Below are 12,734 nucleotides of genomic sequence, written 5' to 3' on the forward strand. Positions count from 1 at the left end.
GTAAGATAACATTGCACGGTCTTGCTAAGACATTTTGGAGCAATAAGTTTGTTTAATGTGTATAGCTTGAACAAAGTTGAAATTTTTGTTCACTAGCATTTCAGAACTAATCTTTGTGTTTGTTATTTGTAATCTGTTTCATTTTCCCCCTCATTGCCATCTTACAGTGTCATTAAAAACAAACATAAAACAGCAAATGCTTTTTTTCTAATTACAGCGGCCAAAAATGCTACAAATGGAAGTTACAATGATTGAAAAGAAACACACACATAGCGCGCAACGGCTGTGTATCTAAACCTGTGTGGCACTCGTGCATCAACAACAGCTCTACTGGAACAAAGATTTGTTCTCGCTAAATAATGGCTTCGATAGGTTCACCATGCCAGAGATCACAGTGAAGGTCTTGTCAATATACGGAAGAAGATCCAGATCAAACCGATGTCGTAGAATTCGGAAGAGCTTCGTTCTTTGAATTGCCCTTTCTACTTGTACTCGAGCACTGGCAATCGACTGTTTAGCCCTAGCTTCCTCTGCAGTGAGCTGCTTCTCCATTAGGAATGGAGGCCTTATCATCTTTACATTTTTTTCCCGGCACAGCTCATTAATCAGAAATCCTTTGTCAACTATGACACTGTCAATGTGTGGAGTGCATTTGTCAAGGATCTGCGACTCCTTTGTTATGAACGTGTCAGATGCTTTTCCGCCATACGCTGGGCTAACATAACTAATTAAGCCACCCGGCGTTTCACTCACCAGGACCTCGGCCGTGTACGTCCGTTTGTAATGACTGTACGTCAGCAACCTTGACACGAGGTCTTTGGGCCGCTCAATTTAAATTTCTGTACAGTCGAATACCATCCTGGTTTCTTTGTACTGCAAGAAATATGTGGTCAGACAGCTTACCACAGCTTCTTTTTCGGGCCAGAAAACGGCATGCTCTAGGATGCTTGCGAGAACTACTATGGATTCTTTAAACATGTTGGACGTTGTAGTCCGGTGAATACCAAATAGCACTCCCAGCAGGGAAAATGTAATGTTATGGTAAAGCTTCATGAACGTGAGCATCACAACATCGTCGTCACCTAAGCAGAAGCTACGGGATGACCAAAGAGTGCGGGCTTCTGTATATAGTTCCGTAATAATGTAAAACAACTCAAATGAGCAAATTCCAGAGAGCACGAGCAACCCGTTTTTATCCACTACTTTGGAGATTGTGATCAGCTGGTTATCACGGTGGAAGGGACTACTGGTGCTGTCAACTTGCACCCCAGTTTCCTGTCGGAACTTGTCAAGCTCTGCACTGACCACTGCAAACAAAAGAATACGAATTCCGAGTGTAAATCTCAATTAAATCATTCATACAAATGAAAATAAATCATTCCAATGATATACTTCCTACCTTCACAAATTGGGACGTGGTTTTCGAGACCCATGTCGGGGATCGGTGAGGCGTTGGCACTTGTTGCAGTCGAGACTTCAACCAATGGTTCAGGCGTGGGTAGCATCTGAATCACTGATAGCGGAAAAGAAAGAAATTGTGGTGACATACGCAGTTGCATGCCAGTAGATTTACATCACTCAAGCAATGCTATGATAGGCTCAAGCAAAGTTAGAAGTTGCGCGTTTTAACTTTTTTTATGGTATCCCCACTTTCTAAACATATACGCGTTAGAAAAGCTGTTTTTTGAGCAGCACACTAAACAGATTTCTCTGCTACAAATAGAGAGCCACAGGTAACTTGTGTGAATGCCCACGTACTGCTTGAAGCAAACAATGGAAACAAGATATCCTAATTACTTTAAGGATACTAATTACTTTAAGGTTCAACCCAACTTCTTTCAGCTTTGTGCCAAGTCCTTTGAGTTCTGCTTTTGTGTAAAGAGTGTTTTCACTTTCCTTTTGGTTCGTGGGGGCAGCGAAACACTATACAAACACAAACTTCTGTGGAATAAAAATCAGCTGTGTTTGAGTCTGTGTTGTGCTGTCCTTCGTCTTTTCCGTTGTCTCGGGGGTGTTGTCTTAAATTATGTTAAACCTTCCCCAGCTCGTTTGCACCCCAACTTTTTGTTTGTTTACTTCGTTGTGTCTCTACCTGCTCATTATATCTGTCTACACTGCTTCCAGTTGACTTTTGCTGGATTTAGATAGTGCTTCACTGGAATCCTTTGGTGATATTGGGGGCTCATTAATATCGGCCCTTGCCTGACGCAGAACAAAACCAATGTCAGGTAGCGTGTCAGGCACATTACTTTTTTTTCTCGAAGATTTAATTTTTACGGGCAATAAAACATTGATTTTAAGAGAAAAAACGAAGTGGCAAAGCCTAAACAGAAAAAGTTCGTACGTAAACTGTCACCCTCCATGGGTTCCACGCCTTGTGCTGCTGCTCCAGAGACATCTTCCACTAGACAGCTGTCACCGTTCTCCGTGTTTTCCTGTGTTATCAGGGAATCCAACTGTATGGAGATGGAAGGCTGTGGAAGCTGGTGAGGATGTGCAGCATTGTGTCTTTCACCTGAAAAGAACAATTTGAATGTGCACTGGCTTAATAAATAAGACTGGAAAAAGGGCAGTGCACTAAAGCAAAATGTTGACTAAGTATTTGGAGTGAAATTGCTCTGCACCTACACAGAACTCGGGGGAATTCGACTGTTTTCTGGTTGCCATAAAATTGTTTTCAGTCGTTGCATTTTTTTCAGAAATAAAGTTTGCTTATGTCTGCTAACTGGGTCACAGTTCATTCGTGATGCAGCTGCATTTGCGTAGACTTTCTCTGTCACGTAGGCCCTTGGGCATTTGAAAATATAATTCTGGAACGAAGGGTTCTGAAGAATCTGCGAGCGAGCGAGTGCGTGCCGCGCGGCGCGCGGGAGTCGGTATCGCGAGCTGACTCGCCGCTGGCCTAAAGGCGGTAGACGTAAATGCTACCTGGAATGCCAGTGAGACATGGATCTAATATTTTTACGCTATTTTTTGTAACTAGGGGCAGAGTTCGAAACACTTACGCCGCCGTTTCGCCGACCCCTCACACGGTCGCATTCTGTCGTGTGGACGCACGGGGAGAATCGCCGATGGAATCGCCTCCGCCTATAATTTCCTGCACTTGTGACCTCTTTATAAAAGACAAATAAACAAATACCTTCATGCTGTGTACGAAGACGTGTCGGTATCGATCTTACCTAGTACCTTATACACGGGGTAGACGAAATCCTCCTCTTGGAAGTGTTTGCTGCACACAAGGGCATACTTTAACGCTGGCTTTCCCATTTTTAACTTAATCAGCCACGCTTTCTTCAATCTCGACGGCTTCGGATACCGGTGAAAGCTGATACCTGGTTCTTTTCTGGATTTGCATTGTGGCACCGAACAGAATGCCACCATAGCTGAGACCGTGCGAGCGTGGACTAAACCGTAGACAGGTACGACTCAGGTCGCCGCTGTCGCCGCTGTCGCCGCGTTCCTTTCCCTACGTCCCAATACACTTCATCCAATCAGGGCGCGGCGACCGCAGCGCCGCTCGCGCTCGTTCACAGCGCTAATACCGGGCATCAAAGGGTTCAAGCACGTCGACACGGCTCTTGCCCAGTCCCCTCCACCTTTCCTCCCACAAGACATAGCCAGTCCTCGTGGCTCTCCGTTCGAGGGGTGTGCCAGGCAAGCGCGTCGCTATGAGTAAACTCAGGGCCGTAGCGGCACGAGAACAGCCGAGGGCACAGGACCCCGACTATGACCCACGAGGGACAGTGCGTAGGAGGCTTTCACGGATCTCCTAAAGCCCATTGGATACATTAATTCTCCTCAAAGCAGAGCACCTAGGGCAAATATCTTTAAGTACATCCACAAAGAGAAAATACTCTAAAGCACATCTTTCAACAACGCATCAGCTGTCGCTGTGAAACGCCAGCACTTTGTATTGTCGTTCGCAATTTGTAACACTTATTATAATATTTTCTTTCACGATGAACATGGGGCACATAAAGTGTCACCAGCCACGATAGTTGACTCAAATATTTAAAATAGGTTAATGTTAGTACGAACCAGACACAAAAAGCAGCTTCGCTCTGGCGAATGTTGTTGACACTCACCCTCCATTTAGGTTATAGCTAGGCTTCCGCGGTTTTTTCTTGTAAATACTGAAAAATACATAAAATACCCCAGGAGGGTTTCTTTCCGGGAGCGGGGAAAACCGAAAAACCGCAAATTATAACTGTCCTTATATAAAGAAACCCCCGGTGTTTCGGGAAAGGTATCTGCAGAGTTGTTTTTCTGACCCTGAACAAAACCGGGACTATCTGTCCTTGAGATTTTGTTTTAGCGGAGGGGGGCGGGGGGGGAGGGGAGGGGGCGGAACACATATTTTGCCCTGGGCACACGTCTTCTCCTGTTGTCAACGCCGGGATGACGTCAATACCGGGGTGCGAGGTAGCGTTCGCTATTCATCCCCACAAGATCACGGCACGTCCTTAAATTTAGACATCTGGGCTAGCTTTCTAGAAACAATGTCTCAGCTGAGACTGCGTGAAAGAAAGCACAGCCAAAGCCAGCACACGAGCTGAGCGGGACTCAAATCGCGTCTCAAGGCGCTCGCGCGCCCCAGCCTTTGCAGCGCTTTCTTTCACCCAGTCTCAGCTGAGACGCTCTTCTAGCAAGCCGGCCCTAATCCCCAACCTGTAGCGCTACACGTGGGCGGAGACTGGTCGTTTGGCGACGCGTAGTTTAGCCTTGTGAGAGAAAGACACAAATTCATTTCATCCAATCTCTCGGTACATGTTCAGAATGCAGTCATTGTGAGAGTTCGGTTGTGCTATGCAAGAGCAATAAAACAAAGGCTGAAATGAATAGGAATATTTTTAATTAAAGAAATAAAAAATATTTGATTTAAATACGATTATTGGGATTTAAGTGAACGCAGCTAGAAAATAATCATTCTTTATCAATACATGTGTTTCTTAACATGGCAAATTCAGTGATCAATTTGTACCATTACGGATACCAATGCGGGACAAATAATTACAGTACATTGAAGGCAGTTTAAGTAACCTTTTTTAACGTATATCCAACGTATTTAACGTATTTAACGTATGAAACAAAAGATTGCATGATTTTCTTTAGTCAGATAAAATTTTTATTTGCTTTTCTTTCACGTTCCAATTTGCTTGCAAGAAGACATTGGTTCTCTAGTTGTTTTGTTTTCATTCTTACGCTCTCGGATTGGCTTGCATGGGACGTTACGTAGTTGACAAAGGAAATGGAAGGTAGAAATAAAGTTCAATGCTCCGATTGGCTCAGAAGGAAACTGGTTCCGCTCGTCTTCACCCTACATAAATCTTTCTCGCTTGATGATCGCTTTATTTTAGTACAAGACACATGCAAATAGAAAGCATCAAATTGAAGGCAAACATGAAATAAAAACAAATTTCCGGAGCATTTTTTGTGAAATAGTTGCTTTAAACCATTATAGTATAACTGGATCTGATTTAAATCTCGTGTTAAATCACGATTTAAATCATTGTGATTTTTACTTTACCCTGAACAGGGCAGGATATTGTTTTTACCGGATCGAGAAAGAGAAAGGACTCTACTTCGATAAGCACTAACAGCTGTTACATAAAATCGAAGTCATTTTTTGTAATCTAATTGTGACTAAGTGGTTTTCTTCTTATCTTTTCCGTAGAGAGCAATATGTGCAGATAGGACAGAAATGATCTAGTCTTTCCCCGGTTTCGTCAGGAGTGCCACAGGTAAGTGTTTTGGGTCCCGTTTTATTTTTGATTTTTATAAACGATTTGCCCAATGATATTACTCCATATCTAGAAGACTCTTCGCAGACGACTGCGTGATATACAGTAAGAAAAACACACCGGAAGATCAGGTGGAGTTAAACAATAACTGGTGTAAAATGTGGCAGATGGTGTTAAACCTGAAAACACATATTTTTATGAAAATAACTAGAAAGAAAAATGTTTTCAATTATGACCATAGCATAAATAATCAACAACTTTCTAGAGTCGTGGTATATAAGTATCTAGGTTTGAGATTTACCTCTGACCTACGATGGAATAGATACACTGACAACGTGTGCGTCAAGACTAATAGAAAACTATGGAGCCTCAGACAAAACCTCTCTAGTGCTACACCAGAAATAAAAGCTATTTCATACAAGACCCTCATAAGACATATTATTGAGCATGCAAAATCGTGCGGGACCCACATACCGAGACAAATTGTGCTAAACTGGACAAAATTGAGCGACTAGCCTCCAGATTAATATTTAACAAATATAGCCGTGCTTATTCTCCCACTGAACTATGTGAACTCGCAAAGTTCCCAACTTTTGAATCTAAAACAAAATAAGACCGTATACAAAAATTTTCCAGATTATTCCTAATCAAGTAAAAATATATTATTCAGACTACTTCGCAATTCGCTCCAATCAATCGTCAAGGCACCGCCACACTATGTACATTCCAAGTACGTATGTACGAAATTACTGTTTTCAATTCAGTTTTTTCCCTAGAGCCATAAACGAATGGAACATGCTACCAAATGCCACTGTTTCACCAGCATCACTAAGTTATTTTTTTTTTAATTTTGAAACAACGGTTTTATGTGCTACTTATTACATTTAATATATTTAGCTACACTTAGCATTATGTAAACTTCTGGAGATGTGCTTCTTTGATTCTTCCTGATATTTGAGTGATCTACATTTAGAGTGTAATTTATTTATGCTTATTTTTGTTTCTTGTTCTGTATTATATTATATTGCATTTGTTGTTAAGGGGAAGTTCTTATCTTGTACCAGAGACTTGTATGTGTTTATTATGTATTTTTATTTCACCCTGTGAGAGCCCTATATGGGCTGACAGCATTAATAAATGAATAAATGAATGAATGAAACAAGCCGCCTTTGTGTGTCCGTGCGGGGAGACGGGGGTTATAACCAAAAGAAATGGCATGACAATACCTCACAGAAATAAAAACACCGTTAATCCGGTAAACTAACTTGACGATGTTGAAGTCAAAACGCCTTCTGTATGAGCAAACGGAAATGATGAAATATGCATAAGATAACTATTTTATGTAGTTAATGAAAGAATGCAGGCGAGCTGGTTAAGGACGGCAATTTTTAACGCTGGAGAGCGAGTAAACAGAATGATAGGACAATGCGCATCGTGTTATCTTGTCTTCCTCTTTCCCCACTCTCCAGAATGAAAGAGGTCAATATTTGATCGATTTACAAACCATGACACGCACAAAAGCAGTTTTCTTTAAGTGCGCAGCTCTTAGGCGCCCGTTTCCGGCTTGAGCGGCGTCGGCGTAACCAAGGTCATCCCAAGGTCACGTGACCCCCCAAGGTCACGTGGCCCCTCCCAAGGTCACCCGAAGGTCACGTAACTCCCCAAGGTAGACTCTTGGGGACTTGTAGACTCTTACAAATATCTGGGCGTGATACTTAGCTCCGATCTTTCCTGGAACCTGCATGTAAATTACATGATTAATAACGCTAACCGCATGCTTGGTTATCTTAAACGTAACTTTTTCCTGGCCCCTTCTTCGTTAAAGCTATTTCTTTATAAGACATTAGTACGCTCAAAGTTTGAATATGCAGCCTCCATCTGGATCCCGGTACTACCTACTTTACTGACTCAATCGAATCCGTTCAGAATAAATCCGCACGTTTTATCTTGGCTTATTATAACCGGACGGCAAGCGTGACATCAATGAAGGTCATTTTACTTCTACCCAGCCTCGCACATCACCGCAGAATTACTAGCATTTGTCTTTTTCACAAAATATTCCACCACAACTCGGTTCTTAGAAATCAGCTATTCACCCCACCATCATTCCTTTCAGCTGGCCTTAATCACCAGCACAAAGCAGGCGTTCCATCTTGCCGCTACAATAAATATTTTAACTAATTTATTCCGAGAGTCACAAAAGAATGGAATCAGTTACCTTCATCACTTGCATCAATTGTTGATTGTGCTCTGTTATCACACCCAGATATTTGTAAGTCTACAAGTTCTAATGGTGTGCTATTAAGATTACAAGTAGCAGTAAAGGTAGCTCTATGGGTTATGCGCATTAGTTTACATTTTTTATCTTGAGTTCCATTGACCAAAGCTCGCACCATAGAAAGATAGAATCCAAATCATGCTGCAATTGTTGGGAATCGTAGTCACCAGATATTATTCGGTAGACAGCGCAGTCGTCGGCAAATAATCTTATCGAGGAAGAGACAACACTGGGCGGATCGGTAATTTAAATTAGAAAAAGTAACAGACCTAGGACTGACCCTTGTGGTACTCCAGAAGAGACAGTTGTGGGGGCAGAGTTAACACCATTGTAGGTTAGAAATTGCGAACGATCCGCTAAGAATGCTACCAGCTAATGAAATACATCCGGGTCGATGCTAAGTTTGCTTTATTTCGGAGTAGAAGTTTATGTGATACCTTATCGAATGTTTTCAATAAATCAAGAAAAATGCAGTCCACCGGGATCCCTTGTCGAGAGCTACATGAAAATCATTAGTAATGCAGAGTAGCTGTGTTTCACAAGAAAACATTTTTCTAAACCCATGTTGAGCTGAGGAGAAGAATGAGTTAGATTCAAGAAAATTGACGAGTTGCGTGTATATATGATGTGCTCAAAGACTTTATACGGAGTGCTAGTTTGTGAGATAGCCCTGTAATTGAAGGGGGAGTGCTTGTCACCAGCCCTGTGCAGAGGAATAACTTTCCCAGTTTTCCAGTCATAAGATAAAAATCCGGTGTCGAGTGACTGCTGAAACATCTTCGCAAGTATAAGAGAGGAGTACTGATTAGTTGCTTTGAGGAATTCAGAGCTGATTTTATCTGTGTCTGTAGCTGAAGATAACTTAAGGTCATTTATAATTTTTGAAACGCCATCGCGATTAATGATGACATGATCCATGAATGAGAGAGTGTTTACACGATACGTCGGATCAGTGTTGCTAAAAGGGTTGGAGAAAGACCTAATGAACACTTCGTTAAAAATGAGGCACAATGAGATTCGTCAATCTGAGCGTTGTCTGCTGTTTTAAGTGAAATCAGAGATGGCCTATCGCGACAGCTCATAACATTCCAAAATTGCCGAGGATTATTTTGGAGCATAAATGGTAAGACGTGGTTAAAAAGCTAATCGCATTCTTATAACGTTCAGCAGCACCATCGTATTTCTGCCAGCGAACTGGACAGAGTGTGCCTTTTGCGGCTCTGAATAGGCGTTTCTTTGAACTCTGTTGAACCAAGGTGCACTAGCATTAACAATTATAGTTTTAAAAGGAATGTACTTTTGACTAAGTGTGCTAATCATTTGTTTAAAGAGTGTCCAGTTGGTCTGAACAGAGCGCTCTGACAACCGTCGACCGCTCCGTGCTATCAGCGCGATGACGCGGTTTCCGTGACGCCTCGCTTTCTTATCGCGATATGAAGGTGAACGCCGGACCGTCCACCGCTCCGTGCTATCAGCGCCATGACGTGGCTGCCACGGCAGCCGCGTCATGGCGCTGATAGCACGGGGCGCTCGACGGCTTGGCGTTCACCTTCATATCACACACGACTGTACACGAGACGCAGATAGGTTTGACGTGTTCTCTTGGCGAATAAAAGCCGAAAATAATCCCCTAACCAGGGTAGCGAGAAGCACTTTCAATAATTTTGTTAGAGTTAAATGGACTAACTCTTCATTATTGAAAATTTAGTACGCGTGATGTTTCGATTATGACCGAATGTGCCGCTCGAACTCTATTTCGCATGGTCGGAGTCTGACCGCTCGGACGGCGATTTTCCGGCCCTCGGCGCCTGGCGTACGGACCACATCGATCGTTCCCCTAAATTTTGATTTCGCTTGACTATAATCGCAAAACACGTGTGCCATATTTTCAGCCGCCGAAAGTTACTCTGGCGCACCTTCTAATTTTGTATCTCCCAAACACCGCCAGGGTATTTATTATTCGCGGCTTCTGGCTGGTCACATTTGAATCTGTGAAGAAGCCCTGGAACGCACCCAGCCCGCTCTCAGCCAATGACACTTCCGTATTTGCCTCCTATACTTCGAAATGAATGACTAAAACAAGGTGGAAAGTTGGGCGAGTTGGTTGATGGTCATATTGAATGGGTTAAAACAGCACAAAAAAGACGAAGGACCAGTAAAAGGAAACACACAAACACAGTTGTAAGTCAGCGCTGTGTCTGTGTGTTTCCTTTTACTGGTCCTTCGTCTTTTTTGCGCTGTTTTAACCCATTCAATATGAATGACTAAACTCTGTCGATATACAACTCTGGTGTGGGCAAAAGCGGGCTTGTGAGGTGACGTGACATCTGCCAGAAAGAGACCAAGCGATGGTAGCTGGTTTTCTTCAGTTGGCGTTTCCGCCTGTACTTCGGATGCGTACTGTCGCGGCAACTACAGAAGCAGAAACAGAGACACGGGTTTCCCCGGGAATTAAAACCAGGGGGGGGAGGGGGACGGGGGGCATTGAGAATAGAGTAGGCGTTGCGAATTAATTAAGGGGGTACTTTCAGAAAAACACGGGGGGGGGGGGGGGGGGGTGTAGGTAAGTCACTGAATGAAAACAAACGAGCTTTCGAAAGTGTAGAGCGTCTGTGAGCGCTTATCGGCACTGGTGGTGCCATCTCTGAATAGCTTCAACAGACAAACGAGATCGTTGTTCGATTTCTTTTCGACAGCTGTCGCTCCGCGCTCCGGTATTGTAAAAATATTTGGTACCTTCATACCGTCTCTGCTCTGCTCCCAGGTCTTTGGTAGTGTCATGATACTGTAACTCGTTAATTTTCTGGCACCTTTCAAACGTAACTCGATACATTTTAGAGCGCAGATCTTAGGCGTCCGTTTCCGGCTTGAGCGGAGTCGCCGTCGCCGACGGCGTCGTCGTCAGCGTAATTTTGCGTTGCATTGTGGGAATTTTCCCATAAAGACATCACACGTGACGTGACGTGTGTCGTGACGAGGTTTAAGAATGACGTCTAGAGGGTCACGAGGGAGAAGGAGGAGAAGGAGGAGGAAGGAATTTTTTCCGCTAAATTTAGCGGGAAAAGTTCTCGCTAAAGTTACCGGAAAAAGTTCTCGCTAAATTTAGCGGAAAAATTTCCCCGCTAAATTTAGCTGGGACGTTGTTCCGCTAAATTTAGCGGAGACTCGTCCACTCCGTACCCTCCCCCCCTTCTCCTCAGGAGCTGCGCTCTAATTAGGCATTACAGAGAGTGGTAGACGTCTCTCATTTTTTTAAAGTAACTCTAACGATAACTTAAATACTTTCTTTTTTAAACTACTAAAACGTATATGCAAAGATACAGATACTTTCCGCTGTTACGAGAGAATGTACTAAAACACGCGGGATTCGGTTTGATCGAGTAGCAAGACCTGGCGGGTCCTGCCTCGGCCAATCGACCAGCGCTCAGCGCCTCCCGAGAAAAACAAATATAGCCGAAGAACGGTTTCGGGACCAAACAGCACGGGCGTCCAGGCTGGGTGGCGGCTAAGCTGAGCGCAAGACTCGATGGCTCGCCTACTCTCGTTCGGATCGTCTGGCGGGTCGTGTTTCCTTTTTCTTCCAGAGAGCAACCTCACTAGCTGCACCATCGAGTGACGGTCGCTCGCTTATAAAAGCCCTCCCTGACCCCAAAACCTTCAGTCCCTTGAGTCACCGCGTATAGAACAAAGGGTGATAAGGAAAGGGGAAACGGGAAACCCAGAACGGAGAAGAAAAACAGCCTCTCGCGCAATCTAGTAAATTCTATCTACACTACACCTGTATGTAGCCAGCGCCACCAGTGAACGGCCCGCGCAATAAACGTTTATTACCGTAATGTCACTTTCTTCTAAAAAAAACGTTTGATGTCCTCGCTTAGTGTCTATTCCTGCAATAAATAAAATCGACCTTGCGAAATCTGGCATGCACCCTGCGTGGCCTTGCGTCGGCTAAAGTTGAAACTTGGGCGAGTTGGTATGACATACTTCGAAAAAGGCAAATAGCAAAAACAAAAAAAAAAAAAACAAAAAAAAAAAAAACAAAAAAAAAAACCACGGATCTGTTGAAGGTAGACACAGAGAGCGTCCTGTCTGTGTTTACCTTCATCCGGTCCGTCGTTTTTTGCGCTGTTTTCATCTTCTAAAGCCTTGCATCCGGTTTGTCACTCAGTCACTGCTGCTTTTTGGTGTGATCTTCTACACTGCTGGGAAGTGCCCAGCGTGAAAAGTCTCCTCTCCTCGCTCTCGTCATCATTTTCGCACTCACTTTCACGGTTCTCTAGTCCCTGCGCTGGCGGGTTGCTTTTTGTCGTTGGCCCGGGTTCCGCCGCTGGCCTGGCCTTGGTGGCCGCTCCATCGTCTCCTTGGGGAACCTCGTCGTCTGGTGTCTTTCCGGTGATGTACGGCTTGAGTCGCTCCGCGTTGACGACGTCTCGGTTGCCCCGTTCGGTTTGCAGTTCCCAGTCGTTTGTCGAGGTTCGCCTCACTATTTGGAACGGTCCGTTGTAGGGGTGGAGGAACTTGGTCGTCTTCCCACGTTTAGAGGTGGGCATCAGGATATCAACCAGGTCACCTGGGGAAAAACTGTGGGTCCGCCGCTTCGTGCCGTAGAGTTCTTTGCTGCTCTTCTTGGTTTCGAGCTTTGACTCCGTGACGAGTTTCTCGGCCTTGTCCCAGCGTGTGGGGATGTCTTCATTTGGTGTCACTTGTATACTTCG

At 44.0% G+C, this 12,734-nt stretch overlaps 1 pseudogene; it reads right to left on the reverse strand.

Moving 5' to 3' along the window:
- Positions 1-327: 327 nt before the first annotated feature.
- Positions 328-1,080, reverse strand: LOC115328735 (annotated as a pseudogene).
- Positions 1,081-12,734: the final 11,654 nt, after the last annotated feature.

The sequence above is a fragment of the Ixodes scapularis genome, unplaced genomic scaffold (assembly GCF_016920785.2).
Source record: "Ixodes scapularis isolate PalLabHiFi unplaced genomic scaffold, ASM1692078v2 PGA_scaffold11__112_contigs__length_91849675, whole genome shotgun sequence".
NCBI lineage: Eukaryota > Metazoa > Arthropoda > Arachnida > Ixodida > Ixodidae > Ixodes > Ixodes scapularis.